We start from the raw sequence: 16,220 nt of genomic DNA, 5'->3' as shown, positions 1-16,220 counted from the left end.
TGAGTCTCTTAGAGGTCTTGGGGGGCTTGGGAGGCTTGGGACTTCCAGCCTCTACTTTACGTAAGGTCGGTGTCCAGCAAGGCGCCACTCAATGCTAGCCGAGCTGGGCAAGATGGCAAAACGTCATCAAAATTGTCTACAATACCTGGTGTTCTCAGGAGGTGTCCCAACCAAGTATTTCCGAACCCATCTCTGCTTTGCTTCCGAGATCGGACGTATCCAAGGTGGTATGGCCAGTAGACGCTGCTTGGCCCATCGCCCGGCCAGCCTTCCTCAGGCTCGCGTGGGGACGAGAACTCTGGCCGTTCTGGGGCGGTCTCCGAAGGACCGATGCATAGGCTGTGCCGTCCCTATAGGTGTTGTTTGTTGAGCAATGAAACACCTGCCGCATCAGATGTGTTTAAAAATGGCTCGGCGCAGGGTCTCCTGCAGGCTAAACCGTTCATCGCAGGGATGTGACAGAAAGAGCAAGCTGGACCCGCAACTAGGGGTGGAGCGAAACGCCCAGGAGTGAATGAAGGAAGAGGGTGAGATGGTTGCGAGTGAATTTGAGCTGCTCTTCGGGGGGGTCGTGTGGCCTGCAAAGGTGTTTTGCTTGGGTTGTGCTGTAAACTGGCCTCCAGGTTACCGGTGGTTGCCTCCAGGTCAGCGGTGGTTGCCTCCAGTCATGCGGGAGTCGCTGGTCCTGGTGAAAAGAAGCCTAGTATTAAAAGTAAATAAGCAACAATGCTGGAGGCCCACGGTGATGAGAAGGATGCTGGTATTTTGCAAGGATTAAATAGCGCAAGAGAGAAAGCAAATGAAAAGAAGAAAGGAGCATGTGTGCGCTTGTGAAAAAAGGAATGGAAAAAAGGCATAGAGGAGAGTGACCCCTGCTTGTGGAAGTAAGAAAAAGCAAAAGCCTACAGCACCTGGTATTCCCAGGCAGTCTCCTATCCAAGTACTAACCAGGCCAGGCCCAACCCTGCTTAGCTTCCGAGATCAGACGAGATCGGGCGTGTTCAGGGTGGTGTGGCCGTAGGCAGAGACAGGCCTCTCACTTGCTGCTTTTCTACTGTGACGTCCGGTTGCCGGCTGCCCTTTCCAGTGCTTAGTAAGACAAGGTGCTTTTGTGCTTTCCTTTCTCTTCACTTTTTTGCTGGCTCCTTAAAAAGGTCTTGTAGACAGAACGCCCCGCTCAGAGCCGCTGAGCTCACTGATCGGCTGCCGCGCTGTCGACGGAACGTCAGCGTCGCGGCCAATGCCACAGGCCGGGAGCAGCGGCGAGACTCACCGGTAGACCTGGGTAGGGTGAGTAGAGCGCGGTTAGTTGCCTTCTAATAGCCTGCAGCCGGGGATTAACTTTTAATGAAAGGGAGCAACCCTTTTGACTGTCTGCAGCGCGCCGTACCTAGGAAGCGCACACTCACACACAGCGAGCATGCACAAGTTGCTCGCACGAGACCACATTCCCTATTTGCACCTGCAGCTTTTCCGCCACCATACGTCAGACTCTCCTGCCTCTCTTATTATTATTTCAGGGCCTTAGCAGGAACCACCCCCTCAATTCCCTCCCGCTCCTTCCTAGCACTGAGGTTAGCTCCTGGGCAGCTGTCTGATTGGGTCAGTTACACAAGCTTCTTTGAAGAAGAAGACGTTACTTCTGCTGGCCCTCGTTAGGCGGTCGCCCTCTAAAACCATCCCCTGGGCAGCTGCTGAAAGCCTGGCCCCTTCACAGCGCGAGATGCTTTTAACGCCATCATTTGCATACGGCCGGCTGCGGGGTCAATAAGCACTCCTAGCCGTGGCAAGGAGCTCGGTGTGAGGCCTGGTAGAGGCGGCGGGGTTGCGTCCTTATCATAGAATCATAGAATCATAGAATGGTAGAGTTGGAAGGGACCTCCTGGGTCATCTGGTCCAACTCTCTGCTGAAAGCAGGATTCACTAGATCATCTCAGACAGATGTCTGTCCAGCCTCTGTTTGAAGACGTCCATTGAAGGGGAACTCACCACCTCTCGTGGCAGCCTGTTCCACTCATTAATCACCCTAACTGTCAAAAAGTTTTTTCTAATATCTAATCTGTGTCTCCTCCCATTTAGTTTCATCCCATTGCTTCTAGTCTTTCCTTGTGCAAATGAGAATAAAGATGATCCTTCTACAATGTGACAGCCCTTGACATATTTGTAGACAGCTATTAAGTCTCCTCTCAGTCTTCTTTTTTGCAAGCTAAACATTCCCAAATCCTGCAACCGTTCCTCATAGGACATGGTTTGCAGACCAGTCACCATTCTGGTCGCTCTTCTCTGAACTTGCTCCAGTTTGTCTATGTCTTTTTTAAAATGTGGTGCCCAAAACTGTACACAGTATTCCAGATGAGGTCTGACCAAAGAGGAGTAAAGACCGATAATGACTTCACGTGATCTAGACTGTATGCTTCTGTTAATACATCCCAGAATTGTATTTGCCTTTTTTGCTGCTGCATCACACTGTTGACTCATGTTCAGTCTATGATCTATTAGTATACCTAAGTCTTTTTCACATGTACTGTTGCTTAGCTCTATTCCTCCCATTCTGTATATGCTTTTTTCATTTTTATTGCCCAGATGTAGTACTTTGCATTTTTCCCTGTTAAAAACCATTCTGTTGGTTGCTGCCCACTGCTCCAGTTTATTTAGGTCTTTTTGAATCCTCTCTCTCTCTCTTCTCTAGTATTAGCTATCCCTCCTAGCTTTGTGTCATCAGCAAATTTAATCAGTTTACCCTCAATTCCTTCATCTAAATCATTGATAAAGATGTTGAACAATACAGGTCCCAGGACGGAGCCCTGTGGTACCCCACTTGAGACATTCATCCAGCTGGATGTGAAGCCATTTACAACCACCCTTTGAGTCCGATCACTAAGCCAGTTATGAATCCACCTAACAGTTGCCTGGTCCATTGCATACTTGGTCATTTTGTCAATAAGGATGGTGTGAGATACTTTGTCAAATGCTTTGCTGAAGTCAAGATATACTATATCTACAGCATTTCCCTGATCCACCCAGTCAGTGATTCTGTCATAGAAGGAAATTAAGTTAGTCTGACATGACTTGTTAGTTACAAACCCATGCTGACTCTGGTTAATCACTTCATTCTTATCCATGTACTTACATACATGTTGTTTAATAATTTGTTCAAAGATCTTTCCTGGTATAGAAGTCAGACTCACCGGCCTATAGTTCCCTGGGTCCACCTTCTTCCCCTTTTTGAAGATAGGAACAACATTTGCTCTTCTCCAGTCTTCTGGGACTTCTCCTGTTCTCCAAGAATTTTCAAAGATTATGGAGAGTGGTTCTAAAATTTCTTCTACGATCTCCTTCAGTACTCTGGGGTGTAATTCATCTGGACCTGGAGACTTGAACTCATTTATGTTAGCTAAATATTCCCTCACAAGCTTTCTGTTTACAGATAACTTGGATTCCTCTATTCCTTTAAAAGGACAGTGAAGATCAGTTGATGTTACATTTTCTTTCTGAGGGAAAACAGATGCAAAATAGGAATTAAAAAGTTCGGCCTTCTCAACATCCTCTCTTACCATTTCTCCATTTTCATCCTGTAAAAATCCTATAGCATCTTTGACTTTTCTTTTACTTTTGACATACCCCCAAAATCCTTTTTTATTGCTTTTGACATCTCTTGCAAGCCTTAATTCATTGTCAGCTTTAGCTAACCTGATACGTGCCCTGCAGGATCTGCAGACTGCATTATAATCTTCTTTAGATATGCCTCCCTCTTTCCATTTAATAAACATTTCTTTCTTTCTTTTTAGCATGTGTTTAAGTTCTGTGTTCATCCATCCTGGTTTCCTTAAATGCTTCCCATTCTTTCTACTTTTCGGGATTGTTAACGATTGTGCTTTGAGAATCTCATTTTTAAAAATTTCCCATCCTTCCTGGACATTTTTGTCCTTAAGGACATCCAGCCATTGGATCCCTCCTATTCTCTTTCTGAGTCTCTTAGAGGTCTTGGGGGGCTTGGGAGGCTTGGGACTTCCAGCCTCTACTTTACGTAAGGTCGGTGTCCAGCAAGGCGCCACTCAATGCTAGCCGAGCTGGGCAAGATGGCAAAACGTCATCAAAATTGTCTACAATACCTGGTGTTCTCAGGAGGTGTCCCAACCAAGTATTTCCGAACCCATCTCTGCTTTGCTTCCGAGATCGGACGTATCCAAGGTGGTATGGCCAGTAGACGCTGCTTGGCCCATCGCCCGGCCAGCCTTCCTCAGGCTCGCGTGGGGACGAGAACTCTGGCCGTTCTGGGGCGGTCTCCGAAGGACCGATGCATAGGCTGTGCCGTCCCTATAGGTGTTGTTTGTTGAGCAATGAAACACCTGCCGCATCAGATGTGTTTAAAAATGGCTCGGCGCAGGGTCTCCTGCAGGCTAAACCGTTCATCGCGGGGATGTGACAGAAAGAGCAAGCTGGACCCGCAACTTGGGGTGGAGCGAAACGCCCAGGAGTGAATGAAGGAGGAGGGTGAGATGGTTGCGAGTGAATTGAGCTGCTCTTCGGGGGGGTTGTGTGGCCTGCAAAGGTGTTTTGCTTGGGTTGTGCTGTAAACTGGCCTCCAGGTTACCGGTGGTTGCCTCCAGGTCAGCGGTGGTTGCCTCCAGTCATGCGGGAGTCGCTGGTCCTGGTGAAAAGAAGCCTAGTATTAAAAGTAAATAAGCAACAATGCTGGAGGCCCACGGTGATGAGAAGGATGCTGGTATTTTGCAAGGATTAAATAGCGCAAGAGAGAAAGCAAATGAAAAGAAGAAAGGAGCATGTGTGCGCTTGTGAAAAAAGGAATGGAAAAAAGGCATAGAGGAGAGTGACCCCTGCTGGTGGAAGTAAGAAAAAGCAAAAGCCTACAGCACCTGGTATTCCCAGGCGGTCTCCCATCCAAGTACTAACCAGGACCAACCGTGCTTAGCTTCCGAGATCAGACGAGATCGGGCGTGTTCAGGGTGGTGTGGCCGTAGGCAGAGACAGGCCTCTCACTTGCTGCTTTTCCACTTTGACGTCCGGTTGCCGGCTGCCCTTTCCAGTGCTTAGTAAGACAAGGTGCTTTTGTGCTTTCCTTTCTCTTCACTTTTTTGCTGGCTCCTTAAAAAGGTCTTGTAGACAGAACGCCCCGCTCAGAGCCGCTGAGCTCACTGATCGGCTGCCGCGCTGTCGACGGAACGTCAGCGTCGCGGCCAATGCCACAGGCCGGGAGCAGCGGCGAGACTCACCGGTAGACCTGGGTAGGGTGAGTAGAGCGCGGTTAGTTGCTTTCTAATAGCCTGCAGCCAGGGATTAACTTTTAATGAAAGGGAGCAACCCTTTTGACTGTCTGCAGCGCGCCGTACCTAGGAAGCGCACACTCACACACAGCGAGCATGCACAAGTTGCTCGCACGAGACTACATTCCCTATTTGCACCTGCAGCTTTTCCGCCACCATGCGTCAGACTCTCCTGCCTGTCTTATTATTATTTCAGGGCCTTAGCAGGAACCACCCCCTCAATTCCCTCCCGCTCCTTCCTAGCACTGAGGTTAGCTCCTGGGCAGCTGTCTGATTGGGTTAGTTACACAAGCTTCTTTGAAGAAGAAGACGTTACTTCTGCTGGCCCTCGTTAGGCGGTCGCCCTCTAAAACCATCCCCTGGGCAGCTGCTGAAAGCCTGGCCCCTTCACAGCGCGAGATGCTTTTAACGCCATCATTTGCATACGGCCGGCTGCGGGGTCAATAAGCACTCCTAGCCGTGGAAAGGAGCTCGGTGTGAGGCCTGGTAGAGGCGGCGGGGTTGCGTCCTTATCTTAGAGGTCTTGGGGGGCTTGGGAGGCTTGGGACTTCCAGCCTCTACTTTACGTAAGGTCGGTGTCCAGCAAGGCGCCACTCAATGTTAGCCGAGCTGGGCAAGATGGCAAAACGTCATCAAAATTGTCTACAATACCTGGTGTTCTCAGGAGGTGTCCCAACCAAGTATTTCCGAACCCATCTCTGCTTTGCTTCCGAGATCGGACGTATCCAAGGTGGTATGGCCAGTAGACGCTGCTTGGCCCATCGCCCGGCCAGCCTTCCTCAGGCTCGCGTGGGGACGAGAACTCTGGCCGTTCTGGGGCGGTCTCCGAAGGACCGATGCATAGGCTGTGCCGTCCCTATAGGTGTTGTTTGTTGAGCAATGAAACACCTGCCGCATCAGATGTGTTTAAAAATGGCTCGGCGCAGGGTCTCCTGCAGGCTAAACCGTTCATCGCGGGGATGTGACAGAAAGAGCAAGCTGGACCCGCAACTTGGGGTGGAGCGAAACGCCCAGGAGTGAATGAAGGAAGAGGGTGAGATGGTTGCGAGTGAATTTGAGCTGCTCTAAGGGGGGGTTGTGTGGCCTGCAAAGGTGTTTTGCTTGGGTTGTGCTGTAAACTGGCCTCCAGGTTACCGGTGGTTGCCTCCAGGTCAGCGGTGGTTGCCTCCAGTCATGCGGGAGTCGCTGGTCCTGGTGAAAAGAAGCCTAGTATTAAAAGTAAATAAGCAACAATGCTGGAGGCCCACGGTGATGAGAAGGATGCTGGTATTTTGCAAGGATTAAATAGCGCAAGAGAGAAAGCAAATGAAAAGAAGAAAGGAGCATGTGTGCGCTTGTGAAAAAAGGAATGGAAAAAAGGCATAGAGGAGAGTGACCCCTGCTGGTGGAAGTAAGAAAAAGCAAAAGCCTACAGCACCTGGTATTCCCAGGTGGTCTCCCATCCAAGTACTAACCAGGCCCAACCCTACTTAGCTTCTGAGATCAGACGAGATCGGGCGTGTTCAGGGTGGTGTGGCCTTAGGCAGAGACAGGCCTCTCACTTGCTGCTTTTCCACTTTGACGTCCGGTTGCCGGCTGCCCTTTCCAGTGCTTAGTAAGACAAGGTGCTTTTGTGCTTTCCTTTCTCTTCACTTTTTTGCTGGCTCCTTAAAAAGGTCTTGTAGACAGAACGCCCCGCTCAGAGCCGCTGAGCTCACTGATCGGCTGCCGCGCTGTCGACGGAACGTCAGCGTCGCGGCCAATGCCACAGGCCGGGAGCAGCGGCGAGACTCACCGGTAGACCTGGGTAGGGTGAGTAGAGCGCGGTTAGTTGCTTTCTAATAGCCTGCAGCCAGGGATTAACTTTTAATGAAAGGGAGCAACCCTTTTGACTGTCTGCAGCGCGCCGTACCTAGGAAGCGCACACTCACACACAGCGAGCATGCACAAGTTGCTCGCACGAGACCACATTCCCTATTTGCACCTGCAGCTTTTCCGCCACCATGCGTCAGACTCTCCTGCCTGTCTTATTATTATTTCAGGGCCTTAGCAGGAACCACCCCCTCAATTCCCTCCCGCTCCTTCCTAGCACTGAGGTTAGCTCCTGGGCAGCTGTCTGATTGGGTTAGTTACACAAGCTTCTTTGAAGAAGAAGACGTTACTTCTGCTGGCCCTCGTTAGGCGGTCGCCCTCTAAAACCATCCCCTGGGCAGCTGCTGAAAGCCTGGCCCCTTCACAGCGCGAGATGCTTTTAACGCCATCATTTGCATACGGCCGGCTGCGGGGTCAATAAGCACTCCTAGCCGTGGCAAGGAGCTCGGTGTGAGGCCTGGTAGAGGCGGCGGGGTTGCGTCCTTATCTTAGAGGTCTTGGGGGGCTTGGGAGGCTTGGGACTTCCAGCCTCTACTTTACGTAAGGTCGGTGTCCAGCAAGGCGCCACTCAATGCTAGCCGAGCTGGACAAGATGGCAAAACGTCATCAAATTTGTCTACAATACCTGGTGTTCTCAGGAGGTGTCCCAACCAAGTATTTCCGAACCCATCTCTGCTTTGCTTCCGAGATCGGACGTATCCAAGGTGGTATGGCCAGTAGACGCTGCTTGGCCCATCGCCCGGCCAGCCTTCCTCAGGCTCGCGTGGGGACGAGAACTCTGGCCGTTCTGGGGCGGTCTCCGAAGGACCGATGCATAGGCTGTGCCGTCCCTATAGGTGTTGTTTGTTGAGCAATGAAACACCTGCCGCATCAGATGTGTTTAAAAATGGCTCGGCGCAGGGTCTCCTGCAGGCTAAACCGTTCATCGCGGGGATGTGACAGAAAGAGCAAGCTGGACCCGCAACTTGGGGTGGAGCGAAACGCCCAGGAGTGAATGAAGGAAGAGGGTGAGATGGTTGCGAGTGAATTTGAGCTGCTCTTCGGGGGGGTCGTGTGGCCTGCAAAGGTGTTTTGCTTGGGTTGTGCTGTAAACTGGCCTCCAGGTTACCGGTGGTTGCCTCCAGGTCAGCGGTGGTTGCCTCCAGTCATGCGGGAGTCGCTGGTCCTGGTGAAAAGAAGCCTAGTATTAAAAGTAAATAAGCAACAATGCTGGAGGCCCACGGTGATGAGAAGGATGCTGGTATTTTGCAAGGATTAAATAGCGCAAGAGAGAAAGCAAATGAAAAGAAGAAAGGAGCATGTGTGCGCTTGTGAAAAAAGGAATGGAAAAAAGGCAAAGAGGAGAGTGACCCCTGCTGGTGGAAGTAAGAAAAGGCAAAAGCCTACAGCACCTGGTATTCCCAGGCGGTCTCCCATCCAAGTACTAGCCAGGCCCAACCCTGCTTATAATCCGAGATCAGACGAGATCAGGTGTGTTCAGGGTGGTGTGGCCATAGGTGGAGACAAGCCTCTCACTTGCTGCTTTTCTACTTTGACGTCCTGTTGCCGGCTGCCCTTTCCAGTGCTTAGTAAGACAAGGTGCTTTTGTGCTTTCCTTTCTCTTCACTTTTTTGCTGGCTCCTTAAAAAGGTCTTGTAGACAGAATGCCCCGCTCAGAGCCGCTGAGCTCACTGATCGGCTGCCGCGCTGTCGACGGAACGTCAGCGTCGCGGCCAATGCCACAGGCCGGGAGCAGCGGCGAGACTCACCGGTAGACCTGGGTAGGGTGAGTAGAGCGCGGTTAGTTGCTTTCTAATAGCCTGCAGCCGGGGATTAACTTTTAATGAAAGGGAGCAACCCTTTTGACTGTCTGCAGCGCGCCGTACCTAGGAAGCGCACACTCACACACAGCGAGCATGCACAAGTTGCTCGCACGAGACCACATTCCCTATTTGCACCTGCAGCTTTTCCGCCACCATGCGTCAGACTCTCCTGCCTGTCTTATTATTATTTCAGGGTCTTAGCAGGAACCACCCCCTCAATTCCCTCCCGCTCCTTCCTAGCACTGAGGTTAGCTCCTGGGCAGCTGTCTGATTGGGTTAGTTACACAAGCTTCTTTGAAGAAGAAGACGTTACTTCTGCTGGCCCTCGTTAGGCGGTCGCCCTCTAAAACCATCCCCTGGGCAGCTGCTGAAAGCCTGGCCCCTTCACAGCGCGAGATGCTTTTAACGCCATCATTTGCATACGGCCGGCTGCGGGGTCAATAAGCAGTCCTAGCCGTGGCAAGGAGCTCGGTGTGAGGCCTGGTAGAGGCGGCGGGGTTGCGTCCTTATCTTAGAGGTCTTGGGGGGCTTGGGACTTCCAGCCTCTACTTTACGTAAGGTCGGTGTCCAGCAAGGCGCCACTCAATGCTAGCCGAGCTGGGCAAGATGGCAAAACGTCATCAAAATTGTCTACAATACCTGGTGTTCTCAGGAGGTGTCCCAACCAAGTATTTCCGAACCCATCTCTGCTTTGCTTCCGAGATCGGACGTATCCAAGGTGGTATGGCCAGTAGACGCTGCTTGGCCCATCACCCGGCCAGCCTTCCTCAGGCTCGCGTGGGGACGAGAACTCTGGCCGTTCTGGGGCGGTCTCCGAAGGACCGATGCATAGGCTGTGCCGTCCCTATAGGTGTTGTTTGTTGAGCAATGAAACACCTGCCGCATCAGATGTGTTTAAAAATGGCTCGGCGCAGGGTCTCCTGCAGGCTAAACCGTTCATCGCGGGGATGTGACAGAAAGAGCAAGCTGGACCCGCAACTTGGGGTGGAGCGAAACGCCCAGGAGTGAATGAAGGAAGAGGGTGAGATGGTTGCGAGTGAATTTGAGCTGCTCTTCGGGGGGGTCGTGTGGCCTGCAAAGGTGTTTTGCTTGGGTTGTGCTGTAAACTGGCCTCCAGGTTACCGGTGGTTGCCTCCAGGTCAGCGGTGGTTGCCTCCAGTCATGCGGGAGTCGCTGGTCCTGGTGAAAAGAAGCCTAGTATTAAAAGTAAATAAGCAACAATGCTGGAGGCCCACGGTGATGAGAAGGATGCTGGTATTTTGCAAGGATTAAATAGCGCAAGAGAGAAAGCAAATGAAAAGAAGAAAGGAGCATGTGTGCGCTTGTGAAAAAAGGAATGGAAAAAAGGCATAGAGGAGATTGACCCCTGCTGGTGGAAGTAAGAAAAGGCAAAAGCCTACAGCACCTGGTATTCCCAGGCGGTCTCCCATCCAAGTACTATCCAGGCCTGACCCTGCTTAGCTTCCAAGATCAGACGAGATCGGGCGTGTTCAGGGTGGTGTGGCCATCGGCAGAGACAGGCCTCTCACTTGCTGCTTTTCCACTTTGACGTCCGGTTGCCGGCTGCCCTTTCCAGTGCTTAGTAAGACAAGGTGCTTTTGTGCTTTCTTTTCTCTTCACTTTTTTGCTGGCTCCTTAAAAAGGTCTTGTAGACAGAACGCCCCGCTCAGAGCCGCTGAGCTCACTGATCGGCTGCCGCGCTGTCGACGGAACGTCAGCGTCGCGGCCAATGCCACAGGCCGGGAGCAGCGGCGAGACTCACCGGTAGACCTGGGTAGGGTGAGTAGAGCGCGGTTAGTTGCTTTCTAATAGCCTGCAGCCGGGGATTAACTTTTAATGAAAGGGAGCAACCCTTTTGACTGTCTGCAGCGCGCTGTACCTAGGAAGCGCACACTCACACACAGCGAGCATGCACAAGTTGCTCGCACGAGACCACATTCCCTATTTGCACCTGCAGCTTTTCCGCCACCATGCGTCAGACTCTCCTGCCTGTCTTATTATTATTTCAGGGCCTTAGCAGGAACCACCCCCTCAATTCCCTCCCGCTCCTTCCTAGCACTGAGGTTAGCTCCTGGGCAGCTGTCTGATTGAGTTAGTTACACAAGCTTCTTTGAAGAAGAAGACGTTACTTCTGCTGGCCCTCGTTAGGCGGTCGCCCTCTAAAACCATCCCCTGGGCAGCTGCTGAAAGCCTGGCCCCTTCACAGCGCGAGATGCTTTTAACGCCATCATTTGCATACGGCCGGCTGCGGGGTCAATAAGCACTCCTAGCCGTGGCAAGGAGCTCGGTGTGAGGCCTGGTAGAGGCGGCGGGGTTGCGTCCTTATCTTAGAGGTCTTGGGGGGCTTGGGAGGCTTGGGACTTCCAGCCTCTACTTTACGTAAGGTCGGTGTCCAGCAAGGCGCCACTCAATGCTAGCCGAGCTGGGCAAGATGGCAAAACGTCATCAAAATTGTCTACAATACCTGGTGTTCTCAGGAGGTATCCCAACCAAGTATTTCCGAACCCATCTCTGCTTTGCTTCCGAGATCGGACGTATCCAAGGTGGTATGGCCAGTAGACGCTGCTTGGCCCATCGCCCGGCCAGCCTTCCTCAGGCTCGCGTGGGGACGAGAACTCTGGCCGTTCTGGGGCGGTCTCCGAAGGACCGATGCATAGGCTGTGCCGTCCCTATAGGTGTTGTTTGTTGAGCAATGAAACACCTGCCGCATCAGATGTGTTTAAAAATGGCTCGGCGCAGGGTCTCCTGCAGGCTAAACCGTTCATCGCGGGGATGTGACAGAAAGAGCAAGCTGGACCAACAACTTGGGGTGGAGCGAAACGCCCAGGAGTGAATGAAGGAAGAGGGTGAGATGGTTGCGAGTGAATTTGAGCTGCTCTTCGGGGGGGTCGTGTGGCCTGCAAAGGTGTTTTGCTTGGGTTGTGCTGTAAACTGGCCTCCAGGTTACCGGTGGTTGCCTCCAGGTCAGCGGTGGTTGCCTCCAGTCATGCGGGAGTCGCTGGTCCTGGTGAAAAGAAGCCTAGTATTAAAAGTAAATAAGCAACAATGCTGGAGGCCCACGGTGATGAGAAGGATGCTGGTATTTTGCAAGGATTAAATAGCGCAAGAGAGAAAGCAAATGAAAAGAAGAAAGGAGCATGTGTGCGCTTGTGAAAAAAGGAATGGAAAAAAGGCATAGAGGAGATTGACCCCTGCTGGTGGAAGTAAGAAAAGGCAAAAGCCTACAGCACCTGGTATTCCCAGGCGGTCTCCCATCCAAGTACTAACCAGGCCCAACCCTGCTTAGCTTACAAGATCAGACGAGATCGGGCGTGTTCAGGGTGGTGTGGCCATAGGCAGAGACAGGCCTCTCACTTGCTGCTTTTCCACTTTGACGTCCGGTTGCCGGCTGCCCTTTCCAGTGCTTAGTAAGACAAGGTGCTTTTGTGCTTTCTTTTCTCTTCACTTTTTTGCTGGCTCCTTAAAAAGGTCTTGTAGACAGAACGCCCCGCTCAGAGCCGCTGAGCTCACTGATCGGCTGCCGCGCTGTCGACGGAACGTCAGCGTCGCGGCCAATGCCACAGGCCGGGAGCAGCGGCGAGACTCACCGGTAGACCTGGGTAGGGTGAGTAGAGCGCGGTTAGTTGCTTTCTAATAGCCTGCAGCCGGGGATTAACTTTTAATGAAAGGGAGCAACCCTTTTGACTGTCTGCAGTGCGCCGTACCTAGGAAGCGCACACTCACACACAGCGAGCATGCACAAGTTGCTCGCACGAGACCACATTCCCTATTTGCACCTGCAGCTTTTCCGCCACCATGCGTCAGACTCTCCTGCCTGTCTTATTATTATTTCAGGGCCTTAGCAGGAACCACCCCCTCAATTCCCTCCCGCTCCTTCCTAGCACTGAAGTTAGCTCCTGGGCAGCTGTCTGATTGGGTTAGTTACACAAGATTCTTTGAAGAATAAGACGTTACTTCTGCTGGCCCTCGTTAGGCGGTCGCCCTCTAAAACCATCCCCTGGGCAGCTGCTGAAAGCCTGGCCCCTTCACAGCGCGAGATGCTTTTAACGCCATCATTTGCATACGGCCGGCTGCGGGGTCAATAAGCACTCCTAGCCGTGGCAAGGAGCTCGGTGTGAGGCCTGGTAGAGGCGGCGGGGTTGCGTCCTTATCTTAGAGGTCTTGGGGGGCTTGGGATGCTTGGGACTTCCAGCCTCTACTTTACGTAAGGTCGGTGTCCAGCAAGGCGCCACTCAATGCTAGCCGAGCTGGGCAAGATGGCAAAACGTCATCAAAATTGTCTACAATACCTGGTGTTCTCAGGAGGTGTCCCAACCAAGTATTTCCGAACCCATCTCTGCTTTGCTTCCGAGATCGGACATATCCAAGGTGGTATGGCCAGTAGACGCTGCTTGGCCCATCGCCCGGCCAGCCTTCCTCAGGCTCGCGTGGGGACGAGAACTCTGGCCGTTCTGGGGCGGTCTCCGAAGGACCGATGCATAGGCTGTGCCGTCCCTATAGGTGTTGTTTGTTGAGCAATGAAACACCTGCCGCATCAGATGTGTTTAAAAATGGCTCGGCGCAGGGTCTCCTGCAGGCTAAACCGTTCATCGCGGGGATGTGACAGAAAGAGCAAGCTGGACCCGCAACTTGGGGTGGAGCGAAACGCCCAGGAGTGAATGAAGAAAGAGGGTGAGATGGTTGCGAGTGAATTTGAGCTGCTCTTCGGGGGGGTCGTGTGGCCTGCAAAGGTGTTTTGCTTGGGTTGTGCTGTAAACTGGCCTCCAGGTTACCGGTGGTTGCCTCCAGGTCAGCGGTGGTTGCCTCCAGTCATGCGGGAGTCGCTGGTCCTGGTGAAAAGAAGCCTAGTATTAAAAGTAAATAAGCAACAATGCTGGAGGCCCACGGTGATGAGAAGGATGCTGGTATTTTGCAAGGATTAAATAGCGCAAGAGAGAAAGCAAATGAAAAGAAGAAAGGAGCATGTGTGCGCTTGTGAAAAAAGGAATGGAAAAAAGGCATAGAGGAGATTGACCCCTGCTGGTGGAAGTAAGAAAAGGCAAAAGCCTACAGCACCTAGTATTCCCAGGCGGTCTCCCATCCAAGTACTAACCAGGCCCAACCCTGCTTAGCTTCCAAGATCAGACGAGATCGGGCGTATTCAGGGTGGTGTGGCCATAGGCAGAGACAGGCCTCTCACTTGCTGCTTTTCCACTTTGACGTCCGGTTGCCGGCTGCCCTTTCCAGTGCTTAGTAAGACAAGGTGCTTTTGTGCTTTCTTTTCTCTTCACTTTTTTGCTGGCTCCTTAAAAAGGTCTTGTAGACAGAACGCCCCACTCAGAGCCGCTGAGCTCACTGATCGGCTGCCGCGCTGTCGACGGAACGTCAGCGTCGCGGCCAATGCCACAGGCCGGGAGCAGCGGCGAGACTCACCGGTAGACCTGGGTAGGGTGAGTAGAGCGCGGCTAGTTGCTTTCTAATAGCCTGCAGCCGGGGATTAACTTTTAATGAAAGGGAGCAACCCTTTTGACTGTCTGCAGCGCGCCGTACCTAGGAAGCGCACACTCACACACAGCGAGCATGCACAAGTTGCTCGCACGAGACCACATTCCCTATTTGCACCTGCAGCTTTTCCGCCACCATGCGTCAGACTCTCCTGCCTGTCTTATTATTATTTCAGGGCCTTAGCAGGAACCACCCCCTCAATTCCCTCCCGCTCCTTCCTAGCACTGAGGTTAGCTCCTGGGCAGCTGTCTGATTGGGTTAGTTACACAAGATTCTTTGAAGAAGAAGACGTTACTTCTGCTGGCCCTCGTTAGGCTGTCGCCCTCTAAAACCATCCCCTGGGCAGCTGCTGAAAGCCTGGCCTCTTCACAGCGCGAGATGCTTTTAACGCCATCATTTGCATACGGACGGCTGCGGGGTCAATAAGCACTCCTAGCCGTGGCAAGGAGCTCGGTGTGAGGCCTGGTAGAGGCGGCGGGGTTGCGTCCTTATCTTAGAGGTCTTGGGGGGCTTGGGATGCTTGGGACTTCCAGCCTCTACTTTACGTAAGGTCGGTGTCCAGCAAGGCGCCACTCAATGCTAGCCGAGCTGGGCAAGATGGCAAAACGTCATCAAAATTGTCTACAATACCTGGTGTTCTCAGGAGGTGTCCCAACCAAGTATTTCCGAACCCATCTCTGCTTTGCTTCCGAGATCGGACGTATCCAAGGTGGTATGGCCAGTAGACGCTGCTTGGCCCATCGCCCGGCCAGCCTTCCTCAGGCTCGCGTGGGGACGAGAACTCTGGCCGTTCTGGGGCGGTCTCCGAAGGACCGATGCATAGGCTGTGCCGTCCCTATAGGTGTTGTTTGTTGAGCAATGAAACACCTGCCGCATCAGATGTGTTTAAAAATGGCTCGGCGCAGGGTCTCCTGCAGGCTAAACCGTTCATCGCGGGGATGTGACAGAAAGAGCAAGCTGGACCCGCAACTTGGGGTGGAGCGAAACGCCCAGGAGTGAATGAAGGAAGAGGGTGAGATGGTTGCGAGTGAATTTGAGCTGCTCTTCGGGGGGGTCGTGTGGCCTGCAAAGGTGTTTTGCTTGGGTTGTGCTGTAAACTGGCCTCCAGGTTACTGGTGGTTGCCTCCAGGTCAGCGGTGGTTGCCTCCAGTCATGCGGGAGTCGCAGGTCCTGGTGAAAGGAAGCCTAGTATTAAAAGTAAATAAGCAACAATGCTGGAGGCCCACGGTGATGAGAAGGATGCTGGTATTTTGCAAGGATTAAATAGCGCAAGAGAGAAAGCAAATGAAAAGAAGAAAGGAGCATGTGTGCGCTTGTGAAAAAAGGAATGGAAAAAAGGCATAGAGGAGATTGTCCCCTGCTGGTGGAAGTAAGAAAAGGCAAAAGCCTACAGCACCTAGTATTCCCAGGTGGTCTCCCATCCAAGTACTAACCAGGCCCAACCCTGCTTAGCTTCCGAGATCAGACGAGATCGGGCGTGTTCAGGGTGGTGTGGCCATAGGCAGAGACAGGCCTCTCACTTGCTGCTTTTCCACTTTGACGTCCGGTTGCCGGCTGCCCTTTCCAGTGCTTAGTAAGACAAGGTGCTTTTGTGCTTTCTTTTCTCTTCACTTTTTTGCTGGCTCCTTAAAAAGGTCTTGTAGACAGAACGCCCCGCTCAGAGCCGCTGAGCTCACTGATCGGCTGCCGCGCTGTCGACGGAACGTCAGCGTCGCGGCCAATGCCACAGGCCGGGAGCAGCGGCGAGACTCACCGGTAGACCTGGGTAGGGTGAGTAGAGCGCGGTTAGTTGCTTTCT

General features: G+C 52.4%; 8 non-coding genes across 8 annotated transcripts; all 8 read right to left on the bottom strand.

Annotated features, from left to right (window-relative positions):
- Positions 1-899: 899 nt before the first annotated feature.
- On the bottom strand, positions 900-1,023 carry LOC141266701 (5S ribosomal RNA). The gene has a single exon (XR_012320729.1). It is a non-coding gene; the product is annotated as a 5S ribosomal RNA (ribosomal RNA).
- Positions 1,024-4,865: 3,842 nt separating this feature from the next.
- On the bottom strand, positions 4,866-4,984 carry LOC141270359 (5S ribosomal RNA). The gene has a single exon (XR_012321598.1). It is a non-coding gene; the product is annotated as a 5S ribosomal RNA (ribosomal RNA).
- Positions 4,985-6,690: 1,706 nt separating this feature from the next.
- On the bottom strand, positions 6,691-6,809 carry LOC141266580 (5S ribosomal RNA). Its single transcript, XR_012320612.1, has one exon. It is a non-coding gene; the product is annotated as a 5S ribosomal RNA (ribosomal RNA).
- Positions 6,810-8,515: 1,706 nt separating this feature from the next.
- Positions 8,516-8,634, bottom strand: LOC141266935 (5S ribosomal RNA). The gene has a single exon (XR_012320954.1). It is a non-coding gene; the product is annotated as a 5S ribosomal RNA (ribosomal RNA).
- Positions 8,635-10,331: 1,697 nt separating this feature from the next.
- LOC141266800 (5S ribosomal RNA) lies at positions 10,332-10,450 on the bottom strand. Its single transcript, XR_012320823.1, has one exon. It is a non-coding gene; the product is annotated as a 5S ribosomal RNA (ribosomal RNA).
- Positions 10,451-12,156: 1,706 nt separating this feature from the next.
- On the bottom strand, positions 12,157-12,275 carry LOC141266270 (5S ribosomal RNA). The gene has a single exon (XR_012320320.1). It is a non-coding gene; the product is annotated as a 5S ribosomal RNA (ribosomal RNA).
- Positions 12,276-13,981: 1,706 nt separating this feature from the next.
- On the bottom strand, positions 13,982-14,100 carry LOC141270366 (5S ribosomal RNA). Its single transcript, XR_012321604.1, has one exon. It is a non-coding gene; the product is annotated as a 5S ribosomal RNA (ribosomal RNA).
- Positions 14,101-15,806: 1,706 nt separating this feature from the next.
- On the bottom strand, positions 15,807-15,925 carry LOC141267902 (5S ribosomal RNA). Its single transcript, XR_012321352.1, has one exon. It is a non-coding gene; the product is annotated as a 5S ribosomal RNA (ribosomal RNA).
- Between the last annotated feature and the right edge of the window lie 295 nt (positions 15,926-16,220).

The sequence above is a fragment of the Phyllobates terribilis genome, unplaced genomic scaffold (assembly GCF_046119375.1).
Source record: "Phyllobates terribilis strain yellow unplaced genomic scaffold, ASM4611937v1 Scaffold_4__5_contigs__length_816908805, whole genome shotgun sequence".
In the NCBI taxonomy this organism is placed as follows: Eukaryota; Metazoa; Chordata; class Amphibia; order Anura; family Dendrobatidae; genus Phyllobates; species Phyllobates terribilis.
This window is presented reverse-complemented; position numbering and strand designations above follow the sequence as displayed.